Source organism: Pristiophorus japonicus, chromosome 19, assembly GCF_044704955.1.
Source record: "Pristiophorus japonicus isolate sPriJap1 chromosome 19, sPriJap1.hap1, whole genome shotgun sequence".
Lineage (NCBI taxonomy): Eukaryota > Metazoa > Chordata > Chondrichthyes > Pristiophoridae > Pristiophorus > Pristiophorus japonicus.
The window spans coordinates 48,382,039-48,400,806 of record NC_091995.1 but is presented as its reverse complement, the minus strand read 5'-3'; the positions used below and the strand labels follow the sequence as shown (position 1 = coordinate 48,400,806).

The 18,768-nt window shown below is 41.8% G+C and overlaps 28 non-coding genes across 28 annotated transcripts; all 28 read right to left on the bottom strand.

The window, feature by feature from the left end:
* Nucleotides 1-318: 318 nt before the first annotated feature.
* Nucleotides 319-390, bottom strand: trnae-uuc (transfer RNA glutamic acid (anticodon UUC)). Its single transcript has one exon. It is a non-coding gene; the product is annotated as a tRNA-Glu (tRNA).
* Nucleotides 391-989: 599 nt separating this feature from the next.
* On the bottom strand, nucleotides 990-1,061 carry trnag-ucc (transfer RNA glycine (anticodon UCC)). The gene has a single exon. It is a non-coding gene; the product is annotated as a tRNA-Gly (tRNA).
* Nucleotides 1,062-1,649: 588 nt separating this feature from the next.
* On the bottom strand, nucleotides 1,650-1,721 carry trnae-uuc (transfer RNA glutamic acid (anticodon UUC)). Its single transcript has one exon. It is a non-coding gene; the product is annotated as a tRNA-Glu (tRNA).
* Nucleotides 1,722-2,320: 599 nt separating this feature from the next.
* trnag-ucc (transfer RNA glycine (anticodon UCC)) lies at nucleotides 2,321-2,392 on the bottom strand. Its single transcript has one exon. It is a non-coding gene; the product is annotated as a tRNA-Gly (tRNA).
* Nucleotides 2,393-2,980: 588 nt separating this feature from the next.
* trnae-uuc (transfer RNA glutamic acid (anticodon UUC)) lies at nucleotides 2,981-3,052 on the bottom strand. Its single transcript has one exon. It is a non-coding gene; the product is annotated as a tRNA-Glu (tRNA).
* A 599-nt stretch (nucleotides 3,053-3,651) lies between these two features.
* trnag-ucc (transfer RNA glycine (anticodon UCC)) lies at nucleotides 3,652-3,723 on the bottom strand. Its single transcript has one exon. It is a non-coding gene; the product is annotated as a tRNA-Gly (tRNA).
* Nucleotides 3,724-4,311: 588 nt separating this feature from the next.
* trnae-uuc (transfer RNA glutamic acid (anticodon UUC)) lies at nucleotides 4,312-4,383 on the bottom strand. Its single transcript has one exon. It is a non-coding gene; the product is annotated as a tRNA-Glu (tRNA).
* Nucleotides 4,384-4,982: 599 nt separating this feature from the next.
* On the bottom strand, nucleotides 4,983-5,054 carry trnag-ucc (transfer RNA glycine (anticodon UCC)). Its single transcript has one exon. It is a non-coding gene; the product is annotated as a tRNA-Gly (tRNA).
* Nucleotides 5,055-5,642: 588 nt separating this feature from the next.
* On the bottom strand, nucleotides 5,643-5,714 carry trnae-uuc (transfer RNA glutamic acid (anticodon UUC)). Its single transcript has one exon. It is a non-coding gene; the product is annotated as a tRNA-Glu (tRNA).
* A 599-nt stretch (nucleotides 5,715-6,313) lies between these two features.
* Nucleotides 6,314-6,385, bottom strand: trnag-ucc (transfer RNA glycine (anticodon UCC)). The gene has a single exon. It is a non-coding gene; the product is annotated as a tRNA-Gly (tRNA).
* A 588-nt stretch (nucleotides 6,386-6,973) lies between these two features.
* On the bottom strand, nucleotides 6,974-7,045 carry trnae-uuc (transfer RNA glutamic acid (anticodon UUC)). Its single transcript has one exon. It is a non-coding gene; the product is annotated as a tRNA-Glu (tRNA).
* A 599-nt stretch (nucleotides 7,046-7,644) lies between these two features.
* trnag-ucc (transfer RNA glycine (anticodon UCC)) lies at nucleotides 7,645-7,716 on the bottom strand. Its single transcript has one exon. It is a non-coding gene; the product is annotated as a tRNA-Gly (tRNA).
* Nucleotides 7,717-8,315: 599 nt separating this feature from the next.
* Nucleotides 8,316-8,387, bottom strand: trnag-ucc (transfer RNA glycine (anticodon UCC)). The gene has a single exon. It is a non-coding gene; the product is annotated as a tRNA-Gly (tRNA).
* A 588-nt stretch (nucleotides 8,388-8,975) lies between these two features.
* Nucleotides 8,976-9,047, bottom strand: trnae-uuc (transfer RNA glutamic acid (anticodon UUC)). Its single transcript has one exon. It is a non-coding gene; the product is annotated as a tRNA-Glu (tRNA).
* Nucleotides 9,048-9,646: 599 nt separating this feature from the next.
* On the bottom strand, nucleotides 9,647-9,718 carry trnag-ucc (transfer RNA glycine (anticodon UCC)). Its single transcript has one exon. It is a non-coding gene; the product is annotated as a tRNA-Gly (tRNA).
* A 599-nt stretch (nucleotides 9,719-10,317) lies between these two features.
* trnag-ucc (transfer RNA glycine (anticodon UCC)) lies at nucleotides 10,318-10,389 on the bottom strand. Its single transcript has one exon. It is a non-coding gene; the product is annotated as a tRNA-Gly (tRNA).
* A 599-nt stretch (nucleotides 10,390-10,988) lies between these two features.
* trnag-ucc (transfer RNA glycine (anticodon UCC)) lies at nucleotides 10,989-11,060 on the bottom strand. Its single transcript has one exon. It is a non-coding gene; the product is annotated as a tRNA-Gly (tRNA).
* A 599-nt stretch (nucleotides 11,061-11,659) lies between these two features.
* Nucleotides 11,660-11,731, bottom strand: trnag-ucc (transfer RNA glycine (anticodon UCC)). The gene has a single exon. It is a non-coding gene; the product is annotated as a tRNA-Gly (tRNA).
* Nucleotides 11,732-12,319: 588 nt separating this feature from the next.
* On the bottom strand, nucleotides 12,320-12,391 carry trnae-uuc (transfer RNA glutamic acid (anticodon UUC)). Its single transcript has one exon. It is a non-coding gene; the product is annotated as a tRNA-Glu (tRNA).
* Nucleotides 12,392-12,990: 599 nt separating this feature from the next.
* trnag-ucc (transfer RNA glycine (anticodon UCC)) lies at nucleotides 12,991-13,062 on the bottom strand. Its single transcript has one exon. It is a non-coding gene; the product is annotated as a tRNA-Gly (tRNA).
* Nucleotides 13,063-13,661: 599 nt separating this feature from the next.
* Nucleotides 13,662-13,733, bottom strand: trnag-ucc (transfer RNA glycine (anticodon UCC)). The gene has a single exon. It is a non-coding gene; the product is annotated as a tRNA-Gly (tRNA).
* A 599-nt stretch (nucleotides 13,734-14,332) lies between these two features.
* Nucleotides 14,333-14,404, bottom strand: trnag-ucc (transfer RNA glycine (anticodon UCC)). Its single transcript has one exon. It is a non-coding gene; the product is annotated as a tRNA-Gly (tRNA).
* A 588-nt stretch (nucleotides 14,405-14,992) lies between these two features.
* trnae-uuc (transfer RNA glutamic acid (anticodon UUC)) lies at nucleotides 14,993-15,064 on the bottom strand. Its single transcript has one exon. It is a non-coding gene; the product is annotated as a tRNA-Glu (tRNA).
* A 599-nt stretch (nucleotides 15,065-15,663) lies between these two features.
* trnag-ucc (transfer RNA glycine (anticodon UCC)) lies at nucleotides 15,664-15,735 on the bottom strand. The gene has a single exon. It is a non-coding gene; the product is annotated as a tRNA-Gly (tRNA).
* A 588-nt stretch (nucleotides 15,736-16,323) lies between these two features.
* On the bottom strand, nucleotides 16,324-16,395 carry trnae-uuc (transfer RNA glutamic acid (anticodon UUC)). The gene has a single exon. It is a non-coding gene; the product is annotated as a tRNA-Glu (tRNA).
* Nucleotides 16,396-16,994: 599 nt separating this feature from the next.
* Nucleotides 16,995-17,066, bottom strand: trnag-ucc (transfer RNA glycine (anticodon UCC)). The gene has a single exon. It is a non-coding gene; the product is annotated as a tRNA-Gly (tRNA).
* A 588-nt stretch (nucleotides 17,067-17,654) lies between these two features.
* Nucleotides 17,655-17,726, bottom strand: trnae-uuc (transfer RNA glutamic acid (anticodon UUC)). The gene has a single exon. It is a non-coding gene; the product is annotated as a tRNA-Glu (tRNA).
* Nucleotides 17,727-18,325: 599 nt separating this feature from the next.
* On the bottom strand, nucleotides 18,326-18,397 carry trnag-ucc (transfer RNA glycine (anticodon UCC)). Its single transcript has one exon. It is a non-coding gene; the product is annotated as a tRNA-Gly (tRNA).
* Nucleotides 18,398-18,768: the final 371 nt, after the last annotated feature.

Genomic DNA, 18,768 nt, shown 5'->3' with positions numbered 1-18,768 from the left:
TCTCAGGGAGCAATTCCCCAGAATTTAACTGGAAATGACTCACTGATGTTGTTAAAGAATTTGGAACACTGCTGCTTGACTTGCAGGACCTGAGCCCAGCTCCGACATTGATGTCTTTGGACACTGACAGCTCATACTACGAATTCGGGTAGCACTGTCGCCCATACATTATGCCAGATTGATGACACATGGACTTTGCATTGCAAGAATTTGTACATGACCCTTTGAAAACAGGTTGCTCAACAAAATCCTTGAGATGTTGCTATAAGAACTGCTTTCAACCAGAGGATCATTTCATCCTCAATTAAAAATGACAAATGTAATGGCTGGGAATCAAACCCAGGTCAACTGCTTGAAAGGCAACCATGCTTACCACTGCACCACCATCACACAACTGAAAAGCAACTTTGATAAACCGCACAGTAATCCTGCAGCTTTTTCTGAAGCAGTTTTTGTTCCTTCTGATGCAATTCGACAGATTTGATGAAATGTAACATCACATGTAATGCAAGATAGACAGATAAAAGAAAGCATCGAAGGAACCAGCTAAAAATTGCAATATTTTGGTGACAATAAAATGAATTCCAGATTCACACAATGTATGTCAAGTGTCAAGTGGGGATTCCTTCAACATTCTTCCCATTTTGTGTGCCTCTGCCCACTCAGGGAGCAATTCCCCAGAATTGAACTGGAAATGACTCACTTATGTTGTTGAGGAATTTGAAACACTGCTGCTTGACTTGCAGGGCCTGAGCCCAACTCCGACATTGATGTATTTGGTGATTGACAACTCATAGTATGAATTCAGGTAGCACTGGTGCCAGCACATTATGACAGTTTGATGACACGCAGACTTTGCATTGCAAGCATTTGTGCATGACCCTTTAAAAACAGGTTGCTCAACAAAAATCCTTGAGATGCTGCTGTAAGAACTGCTTGCAACCAGAGGCATCAGAAGTTCATTTCAACCTCAAGTAGAAATTGACAAATGTGATGGCTGGGAATCGAACCCAGGTCAACTGCTTGGAAGGCAACCATGCTTACCACTGCACCACCATCACACAACTAAAAAGCAACTTTGATAAAACGCACAGTAATCCTGCAGCTTTTTCTGAAGCCGTTTTTGTTCCTTCTGATGCAATTCGACAGATTTAATGAAATGTAACATCACATGTAATGCAAGATAGACAGATAAAAGAAAGCATCGAAGGAACCAGCTAAAGATTGCAATATTTTGGTCACAATTAAATGAATTCCAGATTCACACAATGTATGTCAAGTGTCAGCTGGGGATTCCTTCAACATTCTTCCCATCTTGTCTGCCTCTGCCCTCTCAGGGATCAATTCCCCAGAATTTAACTGGAAATGACTCACTGATGTTGTTAAAGAATTTGGAACACTGCTGCTTGACTTGCAGGACCTGAGCCCAGCTCCGACATTGATGTCTTTGGACACTGACAGCTCATACTACGAATTCGGGTAGCACTGTCGCCCATACATTATGCCAGATTGATGACACACGGACTTTGCATTGCAAGAATTTGTACATGACCCTTTGAAAACAGGTTGCTCAACAAAATCCTTGAGATGTTGCTATAAGAACTGCTTTCAACCAGAGGATCATTTCATCCTCAATTAAAAATGACAAATGTAATGGCTGGGAATCAAACCCAGGTCAACTGCTTGAAAGGCAACCATGCTTACCACTGCACCACCATCACACAACTGAAAAGCCACTTTGATAAACCGCACAGTAATCCTGCAGCTTTTTCTGAAGCAGTTTTTGTTCCTTCTGATGCAATTCGACAGATTTGATGAAATGTAACATCACATGTAATGCAAGATAGACAGATAAAAGAAAGCATCGAAGGAACCAGCTAAAAATTGCAATATTTTGGTGACAATAAAATGAATTCCAGATTCACACAATGTATGTCAAGTGTCAAGTGGGGATTCCTTCAACATTCTTCCCATTTTGTGTGCCTCTGCCCACTCAGGGAGCAATTCCCCAGAATTGAACTGGAAATGACTCACTTATGTTGTTGAGGAATTTGAAACACTGCTGCTTGACTTGCAGGGCCTGAGCCCAGCTCCGACATTGATGTATTTGGTGATTGACAACTCATAGTATGAATTCAGGTAGCACTGGTGCCAGCACATTATGACAGTTTGATGACACGCAGACTTTGCATTGCAAGCATTTGTGCATGACCCTTTAAAAACAGGTTGCTCAACAAAAATCCTTGAGATGCTGCTGTAAGAACTGCTTGCAACCAGAGGCATCAGAAGTTCATTTCAACCTCAAGTAGAAATTGACAAATGTGATGGCTGGGAATCAAACCCAGGTCAACTGCTTGGAAGGCAACCATGCTTACCACTGCACCACCATCACACAACTGAAAAGCAACTTTGATAAACCGCACAGTAATCCTGCAGCTTTTTCTGAAGCCGTTTTTGTTCCTTCTGATGCAATTCGACAGATTTAATGAAATGTAACATCACATGGAATGCAAGATAGACAGATAAAAGAAAGCATCGAAGGAACCAGCTAAAGATTGCAATATTTTGGTCACAATTAAATGAATTCCAGATTCACACAATGTATGTCAAGTGTCAGCTGGGGATTCCTTCAACATTCTTCCCATCTTGTCTGCCTCTGCCCTCTCAGGGAGCAATTCCCCAGAATTTAACTGGAAATGACTCACTGATGTTGTTAAAGAATTTGGAACACTGCTGCTTGACTTGCAGGACCTGAGCCCAGCTCCGACATTGATGTCTTTGGACACTGACAGCTCATACTACGAATTCGGGTAGCACTGTCGCCCATACATTATGACAGATTGATGACACATGGACTTTGCATTGCAAGAATTTGTACATGACCCTTTGAAAACAGGTTGCTCAACAAAATCCTTGAGATGTTGCTATAAGAACTGCTTTCAACCAGAGGATCATTTCATCCTCAATTAAAAATGACAAATGTAATGGCTGGGAATCAAACCCAGGTCAACTGCTTGAAAGGCAACCATGCTTACCACTGCACCACCATCACACAACTGAAAAGCAACTTTGATAAACCGCACAGTAATCCTGCAGCTTTTTCTGAAGCAGTTTTTGTTCCTTCTGATGCAATTCGACAGATTTGATGAAATGTAACATCACATGTAATGCAAGATAGACAGATAAAAGAAAGCATCGAAGGAACCAGCTAAAAATTGCAATATTTTGGTGACAATAAAATGAATTCCAGATTCACACAATGTATGTCAAGTGTCAAGTGGGGATTCCTTCAACATTCTTCCCATTTTGTGTGCCTCTGCCCACTCAGGGAGCAATTCCCCAGAATTGAACTGGAAATGACTCACTTATGTTGTTGAGGAATTTGAAACACTGCTGCTTGACTTGCAGGGCCTGAGCCCAGCTCCGACCTTGATGTATTTGGTGATTGACAACTCATAGTATGAATTCAGGTAGCACTGGTGCCAGCACATTATGACAGTTTGATGACACGCAGACTTTGCATTGCAAGCATTTGTGCATGACCCTTTAAAAACAGGTTGCTCAACAAAAATCCTTGAGATGCTGCTGTAAGAACTGCTTGCAACCAGAGGCATCAGAAGTTCATTTCAACCTCAAGTAGAAATTGACAAATGTGATGGCTGGGAATCGAACCCAGGTCAACTGCTTGGAAGGCAACCATGCTTACCACTGCACCACCATCACACAACTGAAAAGCAACTTTGATAAACCGCACAGTAATCCTGCAGCTTTTTCTGAAGCCGTTTTTGTTCCTTCTGATGCAATTCGACAGATTTAATGAAATGTAACATCACATGGAATGCAAGATAGACAGATAAAAGAAAGCATCGAAGGAACCAGCTAAAGATTGCAATATTTTGGTCACAATTAAATGAATTCCAGATTCACACAATGTATGTCAAGTGTCAGCTGGGGATTCCTTCAACATTCTTCCCATCTTGTCTGCCTCTGCCCTCTCAGGGAGCAATTCCCCAGAATTTAACTGGAAATGACTCACTGATGTTGTTAAAGAATTTGGAACACTGCTGCTTGACTTGCAGGACCTGAGCCCAGCTCCGACATTGATGTCTTTGGACACTGACAGCTCATACTACGAATTCGGGTAGCACTGTCGCCCATACATTATGACAGATTGATGACACATGGACTTTGCATTGCAAGAATTTGTACATGACCCTTTGAAAACAGGTTGCTCAACAAAATCCTTGAGATGTTGCGAAAAGAACTGCTTTCAACCAGAGGATCATTTCATCCTCAATTAAAAATGACAAATGTAATGGCTGGGAATCAAACCCAGGTCCACTGCTTGAAAGGCAACCATGCTTACCACTGCACCACCATCACACAACTGAAAAGCAACTTTGATAAACCGCACAGTAATCCTGCAGCTTTTTCTGAAGCAGTTTTTGTTCCTTCTGATGCAATTCGACAGATTTGATGAAATGTAACATCACATGTAATGCAAGATAGACAGATAAAAGAAAGCATCGAAGGAACCAGCTAAAAATTGCAATATTTTGGTGACAATAAAATGAATTCCAGATTCACACAATGTATGTCAAGTGTCAAGTGGGGATTCCTTCAACATTCTTCCCATTTTGTGTGCCTCTGCCCACTCAGGGAGCAATTCCCCAGAATTGAACTGGAAATGACTCACTTATGTTGTTGAGGAATTTGAAACACTGCTGCTTGACTTGCAGGGCCTGAGCCCAGCTCCGACATTGATGTATTTGGTGATTGACAACTCATAGTATGAATTCAGGTAGCACTGGTGCCAGCACATTATGACAGTTTGATGACACGCAGACTTTGCATTGCAAGCATTTGTGCATGACCCTTTAAAAACAGGTTGCTCAACAAAAATCCTTGAGATGCTGCTGTAAGAACTGCTTGCAACCAGAGGCATCAGAAGTTCATTTCAACCTCAAGTAGAAATTGACAAATGTGATGGCTGGGAATCAAACCCAGGTCAACTGCTTGGAAGGCAACCATGCTTACCACTGCACCACCATCACACAACTGAAAAGCAACTTTGATAAACCGCACAGTAATCCTGCAGCTTTTTCTGAAGCCGTTTTTGTTCCTTCTGATGCAATTCGACAGATTTAATGAAATGTAACATCACATGGAATGCAAGATAGACAGATAAAAGAAAGCATCGAAGGAACCAGCTAAAGATTGCAATATTTTGGTCACAATTAAATGAATTCCAGATTCACACAATGTATGTCAAGTGTCAGCTGGGGATTCCTTCAACATTCTTCCCATCTTGTCTGCCTCTGCCCTCTCAGGGAGCAATTCCCCAGAATTTAACTGGAAATGACTCACTGATGTTGTTAAAGAATTTGGAACACTGCTGCTTGACTTGCAGGACCTGAGCCCAGCTCCGACATTGATGTCTTTGGACACTGACAGCTCATACTACGAATTCGGGTAGCACTGTCGCCCATACATTATGACAGATTGATGACACATGGACTTTGCATTGCAAGAATTTGTACATGACCCTTTGAAAACAGGTTGCTCAACAAAATCCTTGAGATGTTGCTATAAGAACTGCTTTCAACCAGAGGATCATTTCATCCTCAATTAAAAATGACAAATGTAATGGCTGGGAATCAAACCCAGGTCAACTGCTTGAAAGGCAACCATGCTTACCACTGCACCACCATCACACAACTGAAAAGCAACTTTGATAAACCGCACAGTAATCCTGCAGCTTTTTCTGAAGCAGTTTTTGTTCCTTCTGATGCAATTCGACAGATTTGATGAAATGTAACATCACATGTAATGCAAGATAGACAGATAAAAGAAAGCATCGAAGGAACCAGCTAAAAATTGCAATATTTTGGTGACAATAAAATGAATTCCAGATTCACACAATGTATGTCAAGTGTCAAGTGGGGATTCCTTCAACATTCTTCCCATTTTGTGTGCCTCTGCCCACTCAGGGAGCAATTCCCCAGAATTGAACTGGAAATGACTCACTTATGTTGTTGAGGAATTTGAAACACTGCTGCTTGACTTGCAGGGCCTGAGCCCAGCTCCGACCTTGATGTATTTGGTGATTGACAACTCATAGTATGAATTCAGGTAGCACTGGTGCCAGCACATTATGACAGTTTGATGACACGCAGACTTTGCATTGCAAGCATTTGTGCATGACCCTTTAAAAACAGGTTGCTCAACAAAAATCCTTGAGATGCTGCTGTAAGAACTGCTTGCAACCAGAGGCATCAGAAGTTCATTTCAACCTCAAGTAGAAATTGACAAATGTGATGGCTGGGAATCGAACCCAGGTCAACTGCTTGGAAGGCAACCATGCTTACCACTGCACCACCATCACACAACTGAAAAGCAACTTTGATAAACCGCACAGTAATCCTGCAGCTTTTTCTGAAGCCGTTTTTGTTCCTTCTGATGCAATTCGACAGATTTAATGAAATGTAACATCACATGGAATGCAAGATAGACAGATAAAAGAAAGCATCGAAGGAACCAGCTAAAGATTGCAATATTTTGGTCACAATTAAATGAATTCCAGATTCACACAATGTATGTCAAGTGTCAGCTGGGGATTCCTTCAACATTCTTCCCATCTTGTCTGCCTCTGCCCTCTCAGGGAGCAATTCCCCAGAATTTAACTGGAAATGACTCACTGATGTTGTTAAAGAATTTGGAACACTGCTGCTTGACTTGCAGGACCTGAGCCCAGCTCCGACATTGATGTCTTTGGACACTGACAGCTCATACTACGAATTCGGGTAGCACTGTCGCCCATACATTATGACAGATTGATGACACATGGACTTTGCATTGCAAGAATTTGTACATGACCCTTTGAAAACAGGTTGCTCAACAAAATCCTTGAGATGTTGCGAAAAGAACTGCTTTCAACCAGAGGATCATTTCATCCTCAATTAAAAATGACAAATGTAATGGCTGGGAATCAAACCCAGGTCCACTGCTTGAAAGGCAACCATGCTTACCACTGCACCACCATCACACAACTGAAAAGCAACTTTGATAAACCGCACAGTAATCCTGCAGCTTTTTCTGAAGCAGTTTTTGTTCCTTCTGATGCAATTCGACAGATTTGATGAAATGTAACATCACATGTAATGCAAGATAGACAGATAAAAGAAAGCATCGAAGGAACCAGCTAAAAATTGCAATATTTTGGTGACAATAAAATGAATTCCAGATTCACACAATGTATGTCAAGTGTCAAGTGGGGATTCCTTCAACATTCTTCCCATTTTGTGTGCCTCTGCCCACTCAGGGAGCAATTCCCCAGAATTGAACTGGAAATGACTCACTTATGTTGTTGAGGAATTTGAAACACTGCTGCTTGACTTGCAGGGCCTGAGCCCAGCTCCGACATTGATGTATTTGGTGATTGACAACTCATAGTATGAATTCAGGTAGCACTGGTGCCAGCACATTATGACAGTTTGATGACACGCAGACTTTGCATTGCAAGCATTTGTGCATGACCCTTTAAAAACAGGTTGCTCAACAAAAATCCTTGAGATGCTGCTGTAAGAACTGCTTGCAACCAGAGGCATCAGAAGTTCATTTCAACCTCAAGTAGAAATTGACAAATGTGATGGCTGGGAATCCAACCCAGGTCAACTGCTTGGAAGGCAACCATGCTTACCACTGCACCACCATCACACAACTGAAAAGCAACTTTGATAAACCGCACAGTAATCCTGCAGCTTTTTCTGAAGCAGTTTTTGTTCCTTCTGATGCAATTCGACAGATTTGATGAAATGTAACATCACATGTAATGCAAGATAGACAGATAAAAGAAAGCATCGAAGGAACCAGCTAAAAATTGCAATATTTTGGTGACAATAAAATGAATTCCAGATTCACACAATGTATGTCAAGTGTCAAGTGGGGATTCCTTCAACATTCTTCCCATTTTGTGTGCCTCTGCCCACTCAGGGAGCAATTCCCCAGAATTGAACTGGAAATGACTCACTTATGTTGTTGAGGAATTTGAAACACTGCTGCTTGACTTGCAGGGCCTGAGCCCAGCTCCGACATTGATGTATTTGGTGATTGACAACTCATAGTATGAATTCAGGTAGCACTGGTGCCAGCACATTATGACAGTTTGATGACACGCAGACTTTGCATTGCAAGCATTTGTGCATGACCCTTTAAAAACAGGTTGCTCAACAAAAATCCTTGAGATGCTGCTGTAAGACCTGCTTGCAACCAGAGGCATCAGAAGTTCATTTCAACCTCAAGTAGAAATTGACAAATGTGATGGCTGGGAATCGAACCCAGGTCAACTGCTTGGAAGGCAACCATGCTTACCACTGCACCACCATCACACAACTGAAAAGCAACTTTGATAAACCGCACAGTAATCCTGCAGCTTTTTCTGAAGCCGTTTTTGTTCCTTCTGATGCAATTCGACAGATTTAATGAAATGTAACATCACATGGAATGCAAGATAGACAGATAAAAGAAAGCATCGAAGGAACCAGCTAAAGATTGCAATATTTTGGTCACAATTAAATGAATTCCAGATTCACACAATGTATGTCAAGTGTCAGCTGGGGATTCCTTCAACATTCTTCCCATCTTGTCTGCCTCTGCCCTCTCAGGGAGCAATTCCCCAGAATTTAACTGGAAATGACTCACTGATGTTGTTAAAGAATTTGGAACACTGCTGCTTGACTTGCAGGACCTGAGCCCAGCTCCGACATTGATGTCTTTGGACACTGACAGCTCATACTACGAATTCGGGTAGCACTGTCGCCCATACATTATGACAGATTGATGACACATGGACTTTGCATTGCAAGAATTTGTACATGACCCTTTGAAAACAGGTTGCTCAACAAAATCCTTGAGATGTTGCGAAAAGAACTGCTTTCAACCAGAGGATCATTTCATCCTCAATTAAAAATGACAAATGTAATGGCTGGGAATCAAACCCAGGTCAACTGCTTGAAAGGCAACCATGCTTACCACTGCACCACCATCACACAACTGAAAAGCAACTTTGATAAACCGCACAGTAATCCTGCAGCTTTTTCTGAAGCAGTTTTTGTTCCTTCTGATGCAATTCGACAGATTTGATGAAATGTAACATCACATGTAATGCAAGATAGACAGATAAAAGAAAGCATCGAAGGAACCAGCTAAAAATTGCAATATTTTGGTGACAATAAAATGAATTCCAGATTCACACAATGTATGTCAAGTGTCAAGTGGGGATTCCTTCAACATTCTTCCCATTTTGTGTGCCTCTGCCCACTCAGGGAGCAATTCCCCAGAATTGAACTGGAAATGACTCACTTATGTTGTTGAGGAATTTGAAACACTGCTGCTTGACTTGCAGGGCCTGAGCCCAGCTCCGACATTGATGTATTTGGTGATTGACAACTCATAGTATGAATTCAGGTAGCACTGGTGCCAGCACATTATGACAGTTTGATGACACGCAGACTTTGCATTGCAAGCATTTGTGCATGACCCTTTAAAAACAGGTTGCTCAACAAAAATCCTTGAGATGCTGCTGTAAGAACTGCTTGCAACCAGAGGCATCAGAAGTTCATTTCAACCTCAAGTAGAAATTGACAAATGTGATGGCTGGGAATCGAACCCAGGTCAACTGCTTGGAAGGCAACCATGCTTACCACTGCACCACCATCACACAACTGAAAAGCAACTTTGATAAACCGCACAGTAATCCTGCAGCTTTTTCTGAAGCAGTTTTTGTTCCTTCTGATGCAATTCGACAGATTTGATGAAATGTAACATCACATGTAATGCAAGATAGACAGATAAAAGAAAGCATCGAAGGAACCAGCTAAAAATTGCAATATTTTGGTGACAATAAAATGAATTCCAGATTCACACAATGTATGTCAAGTGTCAAGTGGGGATTCCTTCAACATTCTTCCCATTTTGTGTGCCTCTGCCCACTCAGGGAGCAATTCCCCAGAATTGAACTGGAAATGACTCACTTATGTTGTTGAGGAATTTGAAACACTGCTGCTTGACTTGCAGGGCCTGAGCCCAGCTCCGACATTGATGTATTTGGTGATTGACAACTCATAGTATGAATTCAGGTAGCACTGGTGCCAGCACATTATGACAGTTTGATGACACGCAGACTTTGCATTGCAAGCATTTGTGCATGACCCTTTAAAAACAGGTTGCTCAACAAAAATCCTTGAGATGCTGCTGTAAGAACTGCTTGCAACCAGAGGCATCAGAAGTTCATTTCAACCTCAAGTAGAAATTGACAAATGTGATGGCTGGGAATCCAACCCAGGTCAACTGCTTGGAAGGCAACCATGCTTACCACTGCACCACCATCACACAACTGAAAAGCAACTTTGATAAACCGCACAGTAATCCTGCAGCTTTTTCTGAAGCAGTTTTTGTTCCTTCTGATGCAATTCGACAGATTTGATGAAATGTAACATCACATGTAATGCAAGATAGACAGATAAAAGAAAGCATCGAAGGAACCAGCTAAAAATTGCAATATTTTGGTGACAATAAAATGAATTCCAGATTCACACAATGTATGTCAAGTGTCAAGTGGGGATTCCTTCAACATTCTTCCCATTTTGTGTGCCTCTGCCCACTCAGGGAGCAATTCCCCAGAATTGAACTGGAAATGACTCACTTATGTTGTTGAGGAATTTGAAACACTGCTGCTTGACTTGCAGGGCCTGAGCCCAGCTCCGACATTGATGTATTTGGTGATTGACAACTCATAGTATGAATTCAGGTAGCACTGGTGCCAGCACATTATGACAGTTTGATGACACGCAGACTTTGCATTGCAAGCATTTGTGCATGACCCTTTAAAAACAGGTTGCTCAACAAAAATCCTTGAGATGCTGCTGTAAGAACTGCTTGCAACCAGAGGCATCAGAAGTTCATTTCAACCTCAAGTAGAAATTGACAAATGTGATGGCTGGGAATCCAACCCAGGTCAACTGCTTGGAAGGCAACCATGCTTACCACTGCACCACCATCACACAACTGAAAAGCAACTTTGATAAACCGCACAGTAATCCTGCAGCTTTTTCTGAAGCAGTTTTTGTTCCTTCTGATGCAATTCGACAGATTTGATGAAATGTAACATCACATGTAATGCAAGATAGACAGATAAAAGAAAGCATCGAAGGAACCAGCTAAAAATTGCAATATTTTGGTGACAATAAAATGAATTCCAGATTCACACAATGTATGTCAAGTGTCAAGTGGGGATTCCTTCAACATTCTTCCCATTTTGTGTGCCTCTGCCCACTCAGGGAGCAATTCCCCAGAATTGAACTGGAAATGACTCACTTATGTTGTTGAGGAATTTGAAACACTGCTGCTTGACTTGCAGGGCCTGAGCCCAGCTCCGACATTGATGTATTTGGTGATTGACAACTCATAGTATGAATTCAGGTAGCACTGGTGCCAGCACATTATGACAGTTTGATGACACGCAGACTTTGCATTGCAAGCATTTGTGCATGACCCTTTAAAAACAGGTTGCTCAACAAAAATCCTTGAGATGCTGCTGTAAGACCTGCTTGCAACCAGAGGCATCAGAAGTTCATTTCAACCTCAAGTAGAAATTGACAAATGTGATGGCTGGGAATCGAACCCAGGTCAACTGCTTGGAAGGCAACCATGCTTACCACTGCACCACCATCACACAACTGAAAAGCAACTTTGATAAACCGCACAGTAATCCTGCAGCTTTTTCTGAAGCCGTTTTTGTTCCTTCTGATGCAATTCGACAGATTTAATGAAATGTAACATCACATGGAATGCAAGATAGACAGATAAAAGAAAGCATCGAAGGAACCAGCTAAAGATTGCAATATTTTGGTCACAATTAAATGAATTCCAGATTCACACAATGTATGTCAAGTGTCAGCTGGGGATTCCTTCAACATTCTTCCCATCTTGTCTGCCTCTGCCCTCTCAGGGAGCAATTCCCCAGAATTTAACTGGAAATGACTCACTGATGTTGTTAAAGAATTTGGAACACTGCTGCTTGACTTGCAGGACCTGAGCCCAGCTCCGACATTGATGTCTTTGGACACTGACAGCTCATACTACGAATTCGGGTAGCACTGTCGCCCATACATTATGACAGATTGATGACACATGGACTTTGCATTGCAAGAATTTGTACATGACCCTTTGAAAACAGGTTGCTCAACAAAATCCTTGAGATGTTGCGAAAAGAACTGCTTTCAACCAGAGGATCATTTCATCCTCAATTAAAAATGACAAATGTAATGGCTGGGAATCAAACCCAGGTCAACTGCTTGAAAGGCAACCATGCTTACCACTGCACCACCATCACACAACTGAAAAGCAACTTTGATAAACCGCACAGTAATCCTGCAGCTTTTTCTGAAGCAGTTTTTGTTCCTTCTGATGCAATTCGACAGATTTGATGAAATGTAACATCACATGTAATGCAAGATAGACAGATAAAAGAAAGCATCGAAGGAACCAGCTAAAAATTGCAATATTTTGGTGACAATAAAATGAATTCCAGATTCACACAATGTATGTCAAGTGTCAAGTGGGGATTCCTTCAACATTCTTCCCATTTTGTGTGCCTCTGCCCACTCAGGGAGCAATTCCCCAGAATTGAACTGGAAATGACTCACTTATGTTGTTGAGGAATTTGAAACACTGCTGCTTGACTTGCAGGGCCTGAGCCCAGCTCCGACATTGATGTATTTGGTGATTGACAACTCATAGTATGAATTCAGGTAGCACTGGTGCCAGCACATTATGACAGTTTGATGACACGCAGACTTTGCATTGCAAGCATTTGTGCATGACCCTTTAAAAACAGGTTGCTCAACAAAAATCCTTGAGATGCTGCTGTAAGAACTGCTTGCAACCAGAGGCATCAGAAGTTCATTTCAACCTCAAGTAGAAATTGACAAATGTGATGGCTGGGAATCGAACCCAGGTCAACTGCTTGGAAGGCAACCATGCTTACCACTGCACCACCATCACACAACTGAAAAGCAACTTTGATAAACCGCACAGTAATCCTGCAGCTTTTTCTGAAGCAGTTTTTGTTCCTTCTGATGCAATTCGACAGATTTGATGAAATGTAACATCACATGTAATGCAAGATAGACAGATAAAAGAAAGCATCGAAGGAACCAGCTAAAAATTGCAATATTTTGGTGACAATAAAATGAATTCCAGATTCACACAATGTATGTCAAGTGTCAAGTGGGGATTCCTTCAACATTCTTCCCATTTTGTGTGCCTCTGCCCACTCAGGGAGCAATTCCCCAGAATTGAACTGGAAATGACTCACTTATGTTGTTGAGGAATTTGAAACACTGCTGCTTGACTTGCAGGGCCTGAGCCCAGCTCCGACATTGATGTATTTGGTGATTGACAACTCATAGTATGAATTCAGGTAGCACTGGTGCCAGCACATTATGACAGTTTGATGACACGCAGACTTTGCATTGCAAGCATTTGTGCATGACCCTTTAAAAACAGGTTGCTCAACAAAAATCCTTGAGATGCTGCTGTAAGAACTGCTTGCAACCAGAGGCATCAGAAGTTCATTTCAACCTCAAGTAGAAATTGACAAATGTGATGGCTGGGAATCCAACCCAGGTCAACTGCTTGGAAGGCAACCATGCTTACCACTGCACCACCATCACACAACTGAAAAGCAACTTTGATAAACCGCACAGTAATCCTGCAGCTTTTTCTGAAGCAGTTTTTGTTCCTTCTGATGCAATTCGACAGATTTGATGAAATGTAACATCACATGTAATGCAAGATAGACAGATAAAAGAAAGCATCGAAGGAACCAGCTAAAAATTGCAATATTTTGGTGACAATAAAATGAATTCCAGATTCACACAATGTATGTCAAGTGTCAAGTGGGGATTCCTTCAACATTCTTCCCATTTTGTGTGCCTCTGCCCACTCAGGGAGCAATTCCCCAGAATTGAACTGGAAATGACTCACTTATGTTGTTGAGGAATTTGAAACACTGCTGCTTGACTTGCAGGGCCTGAGCCCAGCTCCGACATTGATGTATTTGGTGATTGACAACTCATAGTATGAATTCAGGTAGCACTGGTGCCAGCACATTATGACAGTTTGATGACACGCAGACTTTGCATTGCAAGCATTTGTGCATGACCCTTTAAAAACAGGTTGCTCAACAAAAATCCTTGAGATGCTGCTGTAAGACCTGCTTGCAACCAGAGGCATCAGAAGTTCATTTCAACCTCAAGTAGAAATTGACAAATGTGATGGCTGGGAATCGAACCCAGGTCAACTGCTTGGAAGGCAACCATGCTTACCACTGCACCACCATCACACAACTGAAAAGCAACTTTGATAAACCGCACAGTAATCCTGCAGCTTTTTCTGAAGCCGTTTTTGTTCCTTCTGATGCAATTCGACAGATTTAATGAAATGTAACATCACATGGAATGCAAGATAGACAGATAAAAGAAAGCATCGAAGGAACCAGCTAAAGATTGCAATATTTTGGTCACAATTAAATGAATTCCAGATTCACACAATGTATGTCAAGTGTCAGCTGGGGATTCCTTCAACATTCTTCCCATCTTGTCTGCCTCTGCCCTCTCAGGGAGCAATTCCCCAGAATTTAACTGGAAATGACTCACTGATGTTGTTAAAGAATTTGGAACACTGCTGCTTGACTTGCAGGACCTGAGCCCAGCTCCGACATTGATGTCTTTGGACACTGACAGCTCATACTACGAATTCGGGTAGCACTGTCGCCCATACATTATGACAGATTGATGACACATGGACTTTGCATTGCAAGAATTTGTACATGACCCTTTGAAAACAGGTTGCTCAACAAAATCCTTGAGATGTTGCGAAAAGAACTGCTTTCAACCAGAGGATCATTTCATCCTCAATTAAAAATGACAAATGTAATGGCTGGGAATCAAACCCAGGTCAACTGCTTGAAAGGCAACCATGCTTACCACTGCACCACCATCACACAACTGAAAAGCAACTTTGATAAACCGCACAGTAATCCTGCAGCTTTTTCTGAAGCAGTTTTTGTTCCTTCTGATGCAATTCGACAGATTTGATGAAATGTAACATCACATGTAATGCAAGATAGACAGATAAAAGAAAGCATCGAAGGAACCAGCTAAAAATTGCAATATTTTGGTGACAATAAAATGAATTCCAGATTCACACAATGTATGTCAAGTGTCAAGTGGGGATTCCTTCAACATTCTTCCCATTTTGTGTGCCTCTGCCCACTCAGGGAGCAATTCCCCAGAATTGAACTGGAAATGACTCACTTATGTTGTTGAGGAATTTGAAACACTGCTGCTTGACTTGCAGGGCCTGAGCCCAGCTCCGACATTGATGTATTTGGTGATTGACAACTCATAGTATGAATTCAGGTAGCACTGGTGCCAGCACATTATGACAGTTTGATGACACGCAGACTTTGCATTGCAAGCATTTGTGCATGACCCTTTAAAAACAGGTTGCTCAACAAAAATCCTTGAGATGCTGCTGTAAGAACTGCTTGCAACCAGAGGCATCAGAAGTTCATTTCAACCTCAAGTAGAAATTGACAAATGTGATGGCTGGGAATCGAACCCAGGTCAACTGCTTGGAAGGCAACCATGCTTACCACTGCACCACCATCACACAACTAAAAAGCAACTTTGATAAACCGCACAGTAATCCTGCAGCTTTTTCTGAAGCCGTTTTTGTTCCTTCTGATGCAATTCGACAGATTTAATGAAATGTAACATCACATGTAATGCAAGATAGACAGATAAAAGAAAGCATCGAAGGAACCAGCTAAAGATTGCAATATTTTGGTCACAATTAAATGAATTCCAGATTCACACAATGTATGTCAAGTGTCAGCTGGGGATTCCTTCAACATTCTTCCCATCTTGTCTGCCTCTGCCCTCTCAGGGATCAATTCCCCAGAATTTAACTGGAAATGACTCACTGATGTTGTTAAAGAATTTGGAACACTGCTGCTTGACTTGCAGGACCTGAGCCCAGCTCCGACATTGATGTCTTTGGACACTGACAGCTCATACTACGAATTCGGGTAGCACTGTCGCCCATACATTATGCCAGATTGATGACACATGGACTTTGCATTGCAAGAATTTGTACATGACCCTTTGAAAACAGGTTGCTCAACAAAATCCTTGAGATGTTGCGAGAAGAACTGCTTTCAACCAGAGGATCATTTCATCCTCAATTAAAAATGACAAATGTAATGGCTGGGAATCAAACCCAGGTCAACTGCTTGAAAGGCAAGCATGCTTACCACTGCACCACCATCACACAACTGAAAAGCCACTTTGATAAACCGCACAGTAATCCTGCAGCTTTTTCTGAAGCAGTTTTTGTTCCTTCTGATGCAATTCGACAGATTTGATGAAATGTAACATCACATGTAATGCAAGATAGACAGATAAAAGAAAGCATCGAAGGAACCAGCTAAAAATTGCAATATTTTGGTGACAATAAAATGAATTCCAGATTCACACAATGTATGTCAAGTGTCAAGTGGGGATTCCTTCAACATTCTTCCCATTTTGTGTGCCTCTGCCCACTCAGGGAGCAATTCCCCAGAATTGAACTGGAAATGACTCACTTATGTTGTTGAGGAATTTGAAACACTGCTGCTTGACTTGCAGGGCCTGAGCCCAGCTCCGACATTGATGTATTTGGTGATTGACAACTCATAGTATGAATTCAGGTAGCACTGGTGCCAGCACATTATGACAGTTTGATGACACGCAGACTTTGCATTGCAAGCATTTGTGCATGACCCTTTAAAAACAGGTTGCTCAACAAAAATCCTTGAGATGCTGCTGTAAGAACTGCTTGCAACCAGAGGCATCAGAAGTTCATTTCAACCTCAAGTAGAAATTGACAAATGTGATGGCTGGGAATCGAACCCAGGTCAACTGCTTGGAAGGCAACCATGCTTACCACTGCACCACCATCACACAACTGAAAAGCAACTTTGATAAACCGCACAGTAATCCTGCAGCTTTTTCTGAAGCCGTTTTTGTTCCTTCTGATGCAATTCGACAGATTTAATGAAATGTAACATCACATGGAATGCAAGATAGACAGATAAAAGAAAGCATCGAAGGAACCAGCTAAAGATTGCAATATTTTGGTCACAATTAAATGAATTCCAGATTCACACAATGTATGTCAAGTGTCAGCTGGGGATTCCTTCAACATTCTTCCCATCTTGTCTGCCTCTGCCCTCTCAGGGAGCAATTCCCCAGAATTTAACTGGAAATGACCCACTGATGTTGTTAAAGAATTTGGAACACTGCTGCTTGACTTGCAGGACCTGAGCCCAGCTCCGACATTGATGTCTTTGGACACTGACAGCTCATACTACGAATTCGGGTAGCACTGTCGCCCATACATTATGCCAGATTGATGACACATGGACTTTGCATTGCAAGAATTTGTACATGACCCTTTGAAAACAGGTTGCTCAACAAAATCCTTGAGATGTTGCTACAAGAACTGCTTTCAACCAGAGGATCATTTCATCCTCAATTAAAAATGACAAATGTAATGGCTGGGAATCAAACCCAGGTCAACTGCTTGAAAGGCAACCATGCTTACCACTGCACCACCATCACACAACTGAAAAGCCACTTTGATAAACCGCACAGTAATCCTGCAGCTTTTTCTGAAGCAGTTTTTGTTCCTTCTGATGCAATTCGACAGATTTGATGAAATGTAACATCACATGTAATGCAAGATAGACAGATAAAAGAAAGCATCGAAGGAACCAGCTAAAAATTGCAATATTTTGGTGACAATAAAATGAATTCCAGATTCACACAATGTATGTCAAGTGTCAAGTGGGGATTCCTTCAACATTCTTCCCATTTTGTGTGCCTCTGCCCACTCAGGGAGCAATTCCCCAGAATTGAACTGGAAATGACTCACTTATGTTGTTGAGGAATTTGAAACACTGCTGCTTGACTTGCAGGGCCTGAGCCCAGCTCCGACATTGATGTATTTGGTGATTGACAACTCATAGTATGAATTCAGGTAGCACTGGTGCCAGCACATTATGACAGTTTGATGACACGCAGACTTTGCATTGCAAGCATTTGTGCATGACCCTTTAAAAACAGGTTGCTCAACAAAAATCCTTGAGATGCTGCTGTAAGAACTGCTTGCAACCAGAGGCATCAGAAGTTCATTTCAACCTCAAGTAGAAATTGACAAATGTGATGGCTGGGAATCGAACCCAGGTCAACTGCTTGGAAGGCAACCATGCTTACCACTGCACCACCATCACACAACTGAAAAGCAACTTTGATAAACCGCACAGTAATCCTGCAGCTTTTTCTGAAGCCGTTTTTGTTCCTTCTGATGCAATTCGACAGATTTAATGAAATGTAACATCACATGGAATGCAAGATAGACAGATAAAAGAAAGCATCGAAGGAACCAGCTAAAGATTGCAATATTTTGGTCACAATTAAATGAATTCCAGATTCACACAATGTATGTCAAGTGTCAGCTGGGGATTCCTTCAACATTCTTCCCATCTTGTCTGCCTCTGCCCTCTCAGGGAGCAATTCCCCAGAATTTAACTGGAAATGACTCACTGATGTTGTTAAAGAATTTGGAACACTGCTGCTTGACTTGCAGGACCTGAGCCCAGCT